General features: G+C 34.1%; 2 non-coding genes across 2 annotated transcripts; both read right to left on the bottom strand.

The window, feature by feature from the left end:
• Positions 1 to 1,437: 1,437 nt before the first annotated feature.
• TRNAV-AAC (transfer RNA valine (anticodon AAC)) lies at positions 1,438 to 1,510 on the bottom strand. The gene has a single exon. It is a non-coding gene; the product is annotated as a tRNA-Val (tRNA).
• Positions 1,511 to 9,738: 8,228 nt separating this feature from the next.
• On the bottom strand, positions 9,739 to 9,811 carry TRNAV-AAC (transfer RNA valine (anticodon AAC)). Its single transcript has one exon. It is a non-coding gene; the product is annotated as a tRNA-Val (tRNA).
• Positions 9,812 to 14,667: the final 4,856 nt, after the last annotated feature.

Here is a 14,667-nt window from a genome sequence, read left to right as displayed (position 1 = left end):
TCTTTATTTTTTATGAATTTGTGGGTTAGAAACAAACTGTAGGTAAAGTTGATATAAAAAAGATCTTATAACTTAAAATTGCAAATTTTTTTCAGTCAACATAATAAAGGCTATTTATAGCCGTAAAGACAATTACGAATTATATGTTTCTTCGGAGGTATTTTGGATAGAGAAAATTTTGTTAGCTTTATAATCTTGTTTTGAAAATTTAAAAAAAAAAAAAAAAAAACATATTTAGGGGACTTTCCCTGGAAACACTGAGTGCAATATGAAGTGCAAAAAATTTTCGGCTCAAGAAAAACAAAATAAAAAAATGGAGGAAAAATTTAGTATCCTAGAATTATAAAAAACTTTTTTTATTTTTTTGAACTTCTTAAATTTAACCTTGCCAGCAGGGCTATTCCTCTCTCAGAAACTTCAAACAATAAAAACTTTAAAGTTTTGCTGGCAGGAAAATCCGAAAAAGATAATTTTTCTTTGTATTTTTGGATTACCCTAATGTAAATGCATCATTTAGAAGGATTCTATTTTTTTAAGACAACGTCTTTATTAAAATATGTAGCATCAAATAACTTTTATTTTTCCACCGTACAAAATGGACCCACACTAAAGTAAGTTTGTTCATTCTCCTGGAGGGGTGTTAAATATCTATTTGATTGTGAGTGTATGTATGTATGTAACGGGTGATTTTTTTGAGGTTAGGATTTTCATGCATTAGTATTTGACAGATCACGTGGGATTTCAGACATGGTGTCAAAGAGAAAGATGCTCAGTATGCTTTGANAGTTGCCCAAAATTGGACTTTCCGAATGGACCACCTAAGACGCAGCCGCGGTCAACATTTAAATGAAATTATCTTCAAAAAGTAAATGTCATGGACCAATCTAACGTTTCAAATAAAGAACCGATGAGATTTTGCAAATTTTATGCGTTTTTTTTAAAAAAAAAGTTATCAAGCTCTTAAAAAATCACCCATTACAAATATTAGAATCTGCGTTTGTGTGTTGATTATCTGCGAAGCATTTAATGTATTTAATGGGTGGCTTCTCTTCAGTTAAGGTTTTTACTATCTTCTACTTTTTTAATTGCATTTTACATTGTTTGCTCCAGTTGTGCCAGCGTTCATTCAACAGCCATTCAACAGCTTTGAATGCAATTTTTTCTTGATTTTTCATATCGGGGTGTAAAACATTTTACTGCAGTACAGATTGCTATGCGATTTTAATGTTACGAGCGAGTGTCAGATGCATGTTGGTATTCCAATGGCACTTTTCATGGCTCCACTTTCTTTCATTAAATTAATTTTAATCATTTATCCATTTTTTTTTTTGTTTTTTTTTGTAAGTATCGAAGAGTTTAGACTCTATTTAGATTAAGGAGTATAAATAAACTATTACGAATTCTCTGGCTTAATTTCTTTACTAAAAAATTTAAATCTGTTTCCGCCCGGGATCGAACCGGGGGCCTTCCGCGTGTTAGGCGGATGTGATAACCACTACACCACGGAAACAGCTGCATCGAAGAGCGAGTAGATGACATAAATGCTACAAGTATTGATTTTATATGGCTTAATTGCGGCCAGTAAACACAGAAACTGGCAATGCAATAGGAAATGCAAAAAAAATTCGGGGTTTTAGCGAAGTAAATATACATACATAGTATGTATATATAGGCACAAGCATGCAAATGCCTATACAATTACAAAGAGGAAGAATACAGTATGGTAGAGTCAAGGATTCTATCCGGATAATAGCTATGTCTATACTTTTAAGTTGAAACACGACGATTTGTTTTCGAAGAGGTCAATCATAATTAAATTTTTATTTAAACTTGCAAATTACACAGTGCAACAAATTTAAAAAAGTTGGAGATGATGGGAATGGGACCAACTGCATTCGATTATGCTGGGGTGCTTCAGAGATTTTATAGTGCTGCTATTGACATTACTAAACTGAAAATGAAAAGTTCGAAACAATTGATATCAAGCACTCCACGTTTTGTTTTAAGGCAAAATTAATTTTATTGCCAATTACTTTAATCCTATTTTAGGTTGGTTTTAAAAGTTTAATTAAATCAAGTTAGGGAACTTCCTTTTAAACCAAATCTGTATTTCTATAAATTAACTATATTTGAACTATATTTTTATGAAAAAATCGCGGAAAATTTTAAATAAAAAATTTTCCATACAATATGAAAAATTCTCTGTGTCAATGATTTAGTGCGGCACTGTACATACATATATACACACTTATATAGAAATTTAAAATTTGGTGTGATTTTTATTACAAAATACATTGGGCTTCAAGAGAAAAGAGTGAATGACTTTCGTCTCGATGCATTCCGAAAGAATTTTGTTTCTGCAAATAATTGCTAATAGAACGTACAACAATATTTAGCCCAAAACGCGACTTTAAAGCCATTGAAATGTCAGTAATATTAAAAAAAAAATTTAATAACTTTTATAAAAAAATGATGACCAAATAAAAAATTAAAATGCGAAGAAAACATCATCACTCTTAACTGTTTAAAATATAAGCAGAATCGGTATTACCAATCGCCAGAAAACAATTAAAAAAATAATTCGAATTTCTAAAAATTGTGAAACTTGTAGATTTATTTTATCGTTGTGAAGTATAATCAAATAATTGCACAAAAAAAGCTCGACCTTCAAAAATCTGGTGGCCCACTTCGCAAATTTTTACTCAGATCTAAAGTGAGCGAACTCAAAATTGAAAATTAAGTATATTGTACTAAGCCATTTTTGATATAAAAACGCGAGAAATTGAATTATATGATTTTTTATTTTTTTTTCGTTGACTATTTCTCGGATTTGGCCGAATGCGTAATGTGTGCTCGAAATGTCGACAAAAAAAAGAAGATGCTTTCGAAAACTCTACAAAATCGATTTTTAATCGGTTCGAATTCTTTCAATTATCTACGCGCACGCAATCGCCATCACCGCTAAAATCTGCATCAAATATATGTATACATATTTGTTTACATTAAACTAAAAAACCATATACAAAATTTCCACATTCAAATGCGAGTTGCAACATTTGCTGACAGTCGCCCGACATTTGCATACAACGGCTTTTTTTGCTGCTGCTCATAGCAGAGCGGCATGGCACAATTGCCCCGCGACATGCCATAAATGACCAGTCATTATCCACCTGCAGAATTTGCGCTATCAGCATAAACTAAAAAAAAAAAACTTCTTGAAACATTTGCAACATTCACTCAAAGTATTTCAAAACACTCGCAGAAGCTACCGTTAGAGCGCCAGCAGTTCATCTGCATCTAATATGGCTTCCCCAACAGCCGTGGAATCCGCCATAGTGGGACCACCTGACTGGCCGACAGGCTGCCTGGCAGCATGGACATGTTTTAGAATGAATTTATGAATGTGCATTTAATTTAGTTTGTTGGCAATAATCGAAAGTCTGAAATTATCCATTCGAAATTCAGAAGACTTGTTGTTGTAATTGGACTGCAGCATCACCGTGCGCTTATAGATTTGTATCGGCTGCTGAGATGTACTGCTAAACGCTCACTTAGTGACTTACTTACTTACATAGATGTTCATTGCGCCACACTTATGGCTTATCTTAGTTAACCTATGCCAAAACAATTTAAAATGTGTACGAAGCTATAAAATTTTAATTTTTTGTTGCGGCATCGGTTCGCTTTTAAGTAGCTTCTGACTAGTTAGTAGCAAGTTTGCTTCATTTTCAATCGATTTTGCGCATCCTAATTTTTATGCTAATTGTTATTCGCTTACTTTTTTTGGGTAAATGGCGCGTTTCCGCTTGAGTTTTAATTACAGTTACTTCAGAGTTTTTACGACTTGCAAAAGGTTTACCGCTTGCGTAAAGGAAACGCTTACTGGCCAGGGTAGACCAATAGGTCAATCAAAATCATACCGAGGTACAGTTTTGAACACAACTTTAAGCATTTCTTCCCAGCTGGGAAGAGGAGCGACCTAGACCTAAGAAAGAGGACGGTTCCAAGACCAACCAGGGCATCGGGGCTTGGGCTTGCGGATTACAACCCAGAAGGATCCTATTCACCGGCATGGGGAAGCACAACTCAGTTTTCTAGGCTGAGGTTTGCGCCATAAAATTTAGGCTGAGAAAGTATGTAGACAGTGGTGAAAGAGACAAAAACTTTTTTTTTTTTTAATTCGGACAGCAGGACAGCGTTCATCCTCTTAAGAGCATCTTAAACCTCCTTTGGTTGTGAGAAATATATTCGCAAAAAGTTATTTCACTCATAAAGAAATTTTGTAAGTTTTTGGTTTTTTTCAAGAAGTTTTGGAAAAAAATATTTTTATCAAAACTAAAAAAAAATCAAAATAAGAAATACATAACTTCTTTTTTTAAATGTGAATTAAAAAAGATGTTAAGAAATTTTCAACGATAAAAAAAAAATAAAAAAAAACATAAATGAGGTAAAAATATTTACCGAACTTTAGAAACAACACTTTTATTATAATTTTTCGGGAAAATGGAAAAATCGATTTAACAGAAACACAAGCCGCTACAAAAATAATAACATTAGCAACAAAGATTTTTTGGACAAAAATTATTTGTGGGGAATATAAACATAAAAAAGATGAATTTGTATAATAAAAGCTTTCGAGAAAATTATTTTATTCAGGACAAAATCATTTTGGTGGAAAAGCTATTTATTTTTTAAGATTTTTTGCGAAAAAATATTGTGGGAAATAAATGTTTTAAGAAAATAAACTCAACTAAAATTATTAAAAAATTACCCTAATGCGTAGAAAAAAGTTTTTTGGGCACAAAATTATTTCTTTGGGGGAAAAATTGTTTGGTAATGTTTTTTTTTGGAAAATATCCACTTTAATTTAGAATTTTTTTTTCTATATAAAAATTATGATACGAGTATTAATTAATCATTTTTAAAATAAGACAGTTAAGAAAAAATTAGCTTTTAGCTGAAAATAACGAACATTTTTAGGAGAAAATTATGTTTCATGTGGAATTCTTTTTTATATTAGAATTAGTTATTTTCTTTTTCTTATTTACCCTCGCCGAATCACATTTTACAGTGCAAATAATAGTTTTTTTTTTTTTAATTACAGGCTGCTGGTCCTAAGTGGGTTAAGTTACCTCCAAACTGGAATGAGACTTCCTTCAGCTAATAACAAGCATTCCACCTGTAAACAAGGACTACATTCAGTGGGTCTCTGATCAGTGAAGTAACTGATATTGTGTATAGTAAAGGACCTAGCCAGTATATCAAGGCCAAACACTCTTCCTTGGTATGTCAATGGGCTCTGTAAAGCTGAATTCCTTCATCCGGATGAAGAAGGATGCTCAACATTACCTACTGGTCAAATTCTAAAGGCAACAGGCAGACTAGGAAAATCAGATAGGACAACCGAAACACTGCCTAAACTCAGTAGGCATGACAGTCGAATATTTATTTAGGCATATTTTGCAATTCACTTCCGAGTGAGTTTCAACAAAACTCATCTTGAATCGAATATTCGGAGATCTGTGTTTCACTTTAACAGTTTTGCTTCCACTTTCTTTCGGATTCCTGTTTTGCCTGTAAAACTTCCGGATTCCGGATTCAAGGTTGAAATTCACTCGGAAGTTAATTGCAGCACTTGTCAAACTTGCTGAAGTAGGTATGTATGTACAACAAGAAATAGCAGAGCACATAATGGGTGAATCACTCACTACTTTCACAAAACTTTGCCTCCGGGGAACACCATATTTGGATACACACGGCCTGTATGGCACGTCGCCAACAGACTTCGTTTCTTAATTACTCGTGGTTTAGCGATAACCCAATGGAGGTCTGATGTACTAGATCAATTCTGGTCACAAAAGCATTCAAGGTCTTGTATAGCGGAATGTTGTATAGCATTTTCAAATGAAGTAAACAACGTTTATTTATAAAATTGATATGAGTATCAAAAAGATAACGGCATTCAAAGTCGACGAACTCATACTAAGTGCTAGATTGCTTGATTTTTCAATCAAAATTTCAATAGACTTTTAATTCGTAAAAACTTTAGTTCACAAAAACGCTGCCGTCTTGGACCACCCTTTATATCGTTATTCAGGTAGATTCATTAAAGAAATGTTTACATATTCATGTAATTGCGTTAATAAGGCGATTGTCGCAATAAAACTGGACTTGTTTTCGATGCATTTTGTGGTTGTTTTTTTAGCTGACCTTGAAAGTTTTCAACTGAAAAGCAAAACATTTCCATTGCTGCTGCATTCCTGCGTAGGCGGACACGTTTTTTTTTGCATGGTTACATAAATACTTCATAAGAAGTGCGACTTCAAGTTCATGGGGAAACTTTGTTTTGTTGATTGTAGCTACACGGTTAAAAATTTCGGTTTTAATTTTCAACTTTTTGAACTACATACAAACGAAATTCAGTTTCAAATACAAACTTTCGAAGTTTAAAAAAAGGGAGCACATATGTTGGGTTTAGAATTTAAATAGTTCAGTTTAATTAAGAATAAACAAAAAATCTTAAAATGTAAACCAAATTTTCTATATATGAAACCTACAAACTAAAATTAAAACATTTTGGTTTGATTTTTAAACCACGAACTTTTTGGACTAAAATTTAAACCAGATATGATGAATTATAAATTGCTAAAAACTATTGACTGATTTAAAAAGTAGACTATAATTGATTAAAAAATGCAATAGTCCCAGCGCGGTTTAAAAATTAAACCCACATTTTTGACAGTGTATTTCATTGAACAAATTTATCGTGAGTCACTTAGCTAATTAAAAGTAATTAAGGAGGAAAATGTGTACTACATATAAGCAGCGTTGGAAAAGTATTGAGAGCGTTATCTTTATGGCGATTTGGAAGAGATGAAATCCCTATCCAGACGTAATATACTGGCTTTATGAAATCCATACTTAAGACAAGTCCGCTGTATAGGCCCATGGTCTGGCGGAAGGGCTATGCTCGTTAGAATAAGCGGAGGACCACAACTAATCTGGCATATAGCGCAATATTTAATTGCGTACCCGTGGATATTGCGGATAAAACTGTCGCTGTCCGCTCCGCCATCAGGCTAAGAAGCATGATGTTCTCCTTCAATCATTCGTATGGGCTTTGGCTTCATACATGAATAAATTGATCAGCGCGTTACGAGGCTGGCTTCAATTGGAACCTTTTATACACATGCCCGTCATACCGTTAGTTGAAACCTCTAGAACAGAGGCGCAGTAAACGTTTTGACGGATGGAACGAAGTTTAATGATAGAATTGGAGACGGTGTCTCTGTCAAGATTTCTACGTTAATTTCAAATTTAGGCTTCCTGATTTCAATATAGCGACTACGTGCGAGTGTAATGGCGATTAAAAGAGTAAATATCTACTCTGTTGGCCAAAGGTCGATCAAGGCTATAGCATTATATATAGTTAGAGAATACCTGGTCCTCCTATCGGCGATTACTGAATACCTTAAAATTAGGATGATTTGGGTTTCAAGCCACTGAACGATTATTTGGCTTGGATGCGTACCGTAAAATGTATCTCTTCTGACAGAAAAGGTATAAACAAGCTGCGGACTGCGCCTGGACAGGTGCGCTTTTAATCGGTTCAAAGATCACTGAACGAAAAAAACCCGCCATGTAAACTTGCAAGCCTTTCTGGCTTTAAATTGGTATTTTTAATATCTGATTTTGACGAGTCATGGTTTTGCGTTAATCCATGAACGTTCAAGGAATTTGGTAATATAATGTATACATAGATACATACATATGTATATGTACTATATGTATGCGTGAATATAATTTTGTAATTTTATTTCAAAATGCGTGCACAAAAAATTTCATATATTGCATTGATTGCATTATGTGGTTGACACACAAATGCACACGCACTTCATTGGATTATAAATGTACGTACTCGTATATTCATTTGAATACAAAATTCTTGGGCGTAGGTGAAATTGTATTTATGTATGTACAAAATTTTTTAACGATTTCGTGACCACATCACTTATTTAACTAATTTATTTAATAACTTCTATTTGGGAATTCGTTTTTTTGTTTGATTATTTTGCAGCTGAACTGGAACATATTTGCCAAATTTGAGTTAACCAAATCAAACTGTAATAATCTGGTGCGCTTTCGGGAAGTTTTAAGGCAATGTGATAATTTATTATTACCAGATAAACTGAGCTTGAGTAATCGAAATCAGAATTTGAATTTTTTTATTTGCTTCAGCTATTTCTGTGACCTAAAAGATTGATAACATACTGGATTCAATTAGTCAGGTGAAAATAAATCGAAAAGAACACGTTAGTTATTGGTTAGTTGCGGGGTTAAACTAATTTTATAGCGACCCTGTTGGCAATCCGGAGACTTTCAATAAATTATGGTATTTTCGTTGTTACCAAAAAAATTGGCCTTTTAGTTACCCCTTTCTAGTTTCGTGTTTGATTCAAAATAAAGGCAAACGGTTAGAAAATGTTGTGTTGGTTTCTTAAAATTTCACACTAGTGTAAGGCAAAAAAGGCGCAATATCTGTCCTTTGAAGCTTTTTCAGAGGAGAAGGTTGCCCTAAAAACCAGAGGGAACCAAGAGGGCAAAAACATGCCCTTTTACAGGGTTGAGTGTAAAAGCAAACACATTTTGCACCGTGGAAGGGCAACATTTTTTGGAAGAAACGAAATCACTATTAGTGTCGGCGTGACATTGCGCCATTGGGATGCCACTAAAATTTGGTAAAAATCAAGACAAAGAGAATGTAGAAGGTTGAAAACGAGTAACTTGGCCTGAACGAACAAACCATGAATATTTTCCAGAGCGAGGAAAATGCATTTATGTATTTGGCGTTAACCATAAGGAAATATTTAAAAACACCACGTGCAGAGAACTGTCAAACATGCGGACGACAGTTTAGTAGTTGGTGGTGTTCCATTTGGTGGCATTTGGGGCCGTTGATTAAAATTGAAGGAAGTCTACCCTTCGGACGGAGATTCAAAGCATTTTTCAAAGATTGGATACGGCTGGTTGCTTGAGCAAAATCTTTCGCGTAAGTAGTGGTCATCCTTAAGTCCATCAGAAATTCGTCCGCTATTGACAATGTACATTAGGGTGGTAAAAAAGTAAAGTCCGAATTTTAATGCCTCAAAACCTCAAAAAAATTTCAATGAGCGGACCCATAAAAATTCGGTAGTTATAAAGAATGGTATAATAAACAATTGTAAAATGTAATAATAACATTTAGGATCTCCTCAGAATACTAATACGGCTATGTAGATTGACGTTGAGAACAACCAAGGACCTGTCTACAATTTAGTGTCAACAATTTAGTGGCGGAGCTTTACAAAAAGCGGAGGAAACTCACAACATTTTTTAGTCTCGGCCCAAGTTAACAAACGGTTTCAGCGACAAATAAGAAGAAGGTAATTATAAAAAGCAAAGTTGGGTTTTACATGTACTATTTAGCCTGAAAACTCCCAAAACAAACGTAATGTCCGAATAGAATCTTAAAAAATCTCGTTTGTTCCGAAAAAGAAAAACAAAACAGATGGATTTCGAAAAAGGGTCAAGAAAGGCCAAAGAGGTTCCGAAAACTGAAACGCAAAGTTTTTATGTGGGAGTCTCCAGCGTACACGTTATAATCAAAATAAAAGGCTTCCTTTCTTTACTGATAAATTTTTTTTTTAAGAAATAAAAAAGTAGAACTGCTGAGGGGAATGGGTCCTTAAAATTATTACCTGTTTCCGCCCGGGATCGAACCGGGGGCCTTCCGCGTGTTAGGCGGATGTGATAACCACTACACCACGGAAACAGTTATTTTTAGGTGAAGGCTAATAAAATCATATCATATTTCTTGGATTGTTGTAGATTTGTACATATATATTTGTTCAGTCACAAATCAACTAAATACATATAACGGGTGATTTTTTTGAGGTTAGGATTTTCATGCATTAGTATTTGACAGATCACGTGGGATTTCAGACATGGTGTCAAAGAGAAAGATGCTCAGTATGCTTTGACATTTCATCATGAATAGACTTACTAACGAGCAACGCTTGCAAATCATTGAATTTTATTACCAAAATCAGTGTTCGGTTCGCTTTACGTCCGATTTATGGTCTACATAATCGACCAAGTGAGCAAACAATTAATGCGATTGTGACCAAGTTTCGCACTCAGTTTACTTTATTGGACATTAAACCAACCACACGAATGCGTACAGTGCGTACAGAAGAGAATATTGCGTCTGTTTCTGAGAGTGTTGCTGAAGACCGTGAAATGTCGATTCGTCGCCGTTCGCAGCAATTGGGTTTGCGAAACACATTTCGAACCGAACACTGATTTTGGTAATAAAATTCAATGATTTGCAAGCGTTGCTCGTTAGTAAGTCTATTCATGATGAAATGTCAAAGCATACTGAGCATCTTTCTCTTTGACACCATGTCTGAAATCCCACGTGATCTGTCAAATACTAATGCATGAAAATCCTAACCTCAAAAAAATCACCCGTTACATATATCTATGTACATACATGTGTATAAGTGGTTGGCCCCTGTTGATAAAATTGAAAAGGCTGCGGCTTGGACCGAAGAAAAGATACCTAAGCGTAATAAATCGCGAGCATCGAAAATAAAATTTTCCATAAACTAAATTATGAACTGACACTATTGAACAATACTCGTTTGATTTTGGTTTATCATTCAATGCGAATCAAATTTTTTTTTGTCCTTTTTTGATTTGCGCAATTTCTTCAAGCGGCAATGAGCCAGCAAAAAGCTTACCCAATTGCAATGATGATAAACTAAAAAAAAAAATAATTAAATTAAAATAGAAACACAAAAAAAAATTATGTAAGTATGTATGTACATATATTTTACGAAATATTGTATATAAAATGCATTCGCAACAGCGGACAGAGATCACAACAAGAAAAGCGGCGAATTCTGCGAAAATGTTAATGACCTTCAACGTGCAGCTAGTTTTTATTTGTGGTTGTTAAACCCTTTTTTCGTTTTTTTTTTTTTTTTCTTTCTGCCCACAACTGAGCTTTTGTTGCAATTTCACTGTAACTTTAGCAATATGTTGTGGATTTGTATTTTTTCTGGTGTCCATTGTGGAATTTTTCCCTGTTTATTTATATTTATTTTTTTTTCTTATTTCTTTTGCATTACGCTTTGCTGTTTTGTACTTATTTTGAAAACCTTCCAGCAACTTCAACCGCAGCAACAACTACCTCAGCCACTCAGAGTGGAAGTTTGTGCTCAAGCTTTCGAAGTTGTTTTTGTTGTTGACGTCGAGATGCATTGATGCTGTGCAGTTGGTGTCAATGGGCGGCATAAAAGAATTTCGTTAGGAGAGAAGACAAAAAAATGAGAAAGAAGTGACAATGAAAAGATTTATAAAAATAACTGTCATTAGTTTGCCCCCCTTGAGGCTGGATTCCTTTTGTTTTACGTAGCTTACCTTGTCGCCTGTGTCCTTGGCAGCTGACAATGGTATTTCAGGCGATGCTACTCTAGGCAATGCTTTCAGTCGCGATGAGTGGCTTTCAGAAAAAGGACTGACACTAATAGACCCACTTTGACGTCAACCTATAACCGTTGACTAAAGTTTAATTAGAGCCAAACTCTGCACTGAACTGAAGACAGTTAAATGTGTGTCGACTGTAGGTAGTGAGAATAAAAAAAATTTAGCCCTCAGCCAAATTTAATCGTTAGTTAGTGATTTTTATTTTTTTTTTGTTCATACGATAACCGTTATTTGCAGATTTAATGGTTAGATCGTAAACGAATTAAATAAAAAAATGCCATAAAAGCATAGTCTCCATTAAAACGAATAAAATAAAAATCCAAAATTACAATTATTTTTTATCGAAAATTTAAAATTTGCAAAATAACGCAGGGACCGTGATGGTTATAATCTTTATATTAAAAATCACAAATTAAGCGTCAATTTTTGATTTTTATTTCATCAATCAAAAATAATATTTTTTTTTTGGATTTGTATTTTTTCTGGAAAAAAATATTTTGATTTTTAACGATTATTTTCGCGCCCTGAAACAATGATTATTTCTGACCGGAAAAAAATAAAAATCCCAATTTAACGATTATTTTTTTATCTAAAATAAAATTTAAAAAAATACTATTTTACAATGGTCTAAAAATAGAAATCTTAATATTCAATAGTTATTTTCGCTACATGTCTTCTATGTAGACAACACGAGCCACTTTAATATTGTCGTACCTCCTTTATTTTTAAGTAAATTTTCTTAAAACAACAATTTCACGTATTTTTCCGCCTCCTTTGCACCCGTAATCAACTCCTGCCATTCTATAAAATCAACGCACCAAAGCAACAGTACTCAATCAAAATGCGCCACGTGGCCACAATGGTTTGCGTCAACAGTCTTAACTTTTGGTCATCAGCTTCAGTCTTGGCTCCTTTGTTGTTGCTAAAAAAAAGCAATCGGTGAAAAAACATCTAAAATGTGCTATCACCACAGCGCACGCCTTTTTTCAGATGCAATTCTTTTCCAAACAAAAAAAAACGAAACTTTTATTCAATGGTTTTGTTATTTGTGTTGCTTTTTTTGTGGTTCTTTGTGTTTAGTTTTATTTGCTTTCAAATTCTCAAAAAAATAAAAATAAAAAATTAAATAAAAAATTTGTTACGCGGCTGTAAAATGCGTGTTTATTTGTTTTGGCACGTGCGACTTGCGTAAATATTGATGATTGCATTAGTTTTATTTGAAAAAGGATTTTCTTTCGGCGAATTGTGAGCGATTTCATTTGCTGGTTTATTAAAAGATTCAATTATAAAATAAAAATAGATGTGAGTGTTTAATTTGAAACGCATGCATATCTATACGAAATAATGCCGTTATTAAAAAGCAGCACCCTTTCCATAAAGTGACTTAAGCCGAAAACTGGAAGCTAATGGTGCTGCTCAACGTTATTTTAGAGAGCCCTGTAAGTTTCGCAAAATTCAGGCATCGCGGCTTATAAACAGCTGCAGAAAGCCAAAGAGATCGTTCAGTGTCGATCGCCCTCTCGAGGATCTCGGTGTGGTGAACAGTTGGTCTATGGCACAATTACAGATCTAAATTCACACTGATAAGGGCCATACACTCAGAAATTAGCGCAAGTGGGCAAGCTGCTCCGCTTGTAGATTGAGAAAGCACACTTAAATTCCAAGCGTTCGGCATGAGCTCATATGAAAATTTTCTTCATAACAGCTGAGACCTTATAAGTTCTGTAAAACGTACGCCATCCGTTGAAGCATGTGGGCAACAAAAAAAGGATTAAACTGGTGGTAGACCCCAAGTTTTGCCATAAATCTGTTAACAATGTCAAATGGCGTGTTAGCTTTGACCACCTTTGCATCGGAAGAAATTTGAATTATGATTCCTTTAAGTTTGATTGAAATTAAACCATTAAATCTTCTCCTTCCTGTAAAGTTAAGAACTGTAGTTTTGATTGCGTTATAATGAAATGCCGATTACCACCAAACCGAAGGAGTGTCATTGCATTGTCAATTGTCAAAAGCTTCTTAAAAGTCAACAAAATGTTTAGACTACGGCAGAAATAGTATTTCACTACTGGCAAATGCAAAAAAAGAAACTTTCTTAACCCTTTGAATGAATAGGCTAGAATAAACATGAACTATTTTTTTCAATATTTCAAGGAGGACAAAAATTACAAACAAAAAAATGTGTTTTTTTTTGTTCCTAATCGGCATTTAATCGGAGTGTAACGTCAAAGAGAGATTAAATTCAGTTTTATTCTACTTTTTCGTGGCAGTAAGTGATTTAAAAAAAAAGAAGACGCTGCAAAACGAATCCAAGGAAAGGGTTGCAATTAACTCTCCTAAATAAAATTTCTGCTGAAAAGCATTTCAATCAATCAAGGAACTCATGATATCTGGACTCCGAAGGGTAAAGCTGCGTTTGTGACTTCATCCATAATTGATGACAACTGTTATGTTTATAACTAAATAAAACTATAAATTTAACATTCAGATATTCACGTTTCATTAGGATGCTTAAGTTTTAAAAAAGATCAAAAGTTTATAAATTATTGATTTTCCTTCATAGAAAATGCCTATCAAACCTCTATCCACCACAAAAGCAGCGATTTTAAGTTGTGTAAACATTCCTTGTTAGAGCAGCTAACTTAAAAATTTTAATTAAACGCAGTTGAAGTTCACAAATGCTACCTAAGGGCAAATAAGACCAGGTTTGAGATGAAAACATGAATAACTGAATTTAATTATGTACAAAGTGTTTAAATACCAAATCACCCCATCGGATGTCAGAGTGCTGAAATAACTATTTATTTTTGAACTAACTACAACATAAACGGTGGGGTGGGGTTAGGCATGATTCCGCTGATTTTATTTGCCTTGCCAGGGGCTGAGTATTCAAATATTATTCGAATCCTTTTTAGTGCAACATAAGTATATACAATAAGATTGTGCGGGTATGTGTATGTGTGTTTATGACTGTCTGTCACATGCATGACAAAATAATTCGCCCACCGGCATCCGCATATCCATTACATACTCACAATTGTCATCAGCTGTTCTCGGGAACAATTTTGTTTTGGGGGTGTTAACTCTTTCGCCGAGAGGATAGCACCCACACACACATCATCTAATAGTTCCGTCGCT

Source organism: Rhagoletis zephyria, unplaced genomic scaffold (genome assembly GCF_001687245.7).
Source record: "Rhagoletis zephyria isolate East Lansing unplaced genomic scaffold, Rhagoletis_zephyria_1.1 Rzeph_scaffold_01034, whole genome shotgun sequence".
Taxonomy (NCBI): Eukaryota; Metazoa; Arthropoda; class Insecta; order Diptera; family Tephritidae; genus Rhagoletis; species Rhagoletis zephyria.
This window is presented reverse-complemented; position numbering and strand designations above follow the sequence as displayed.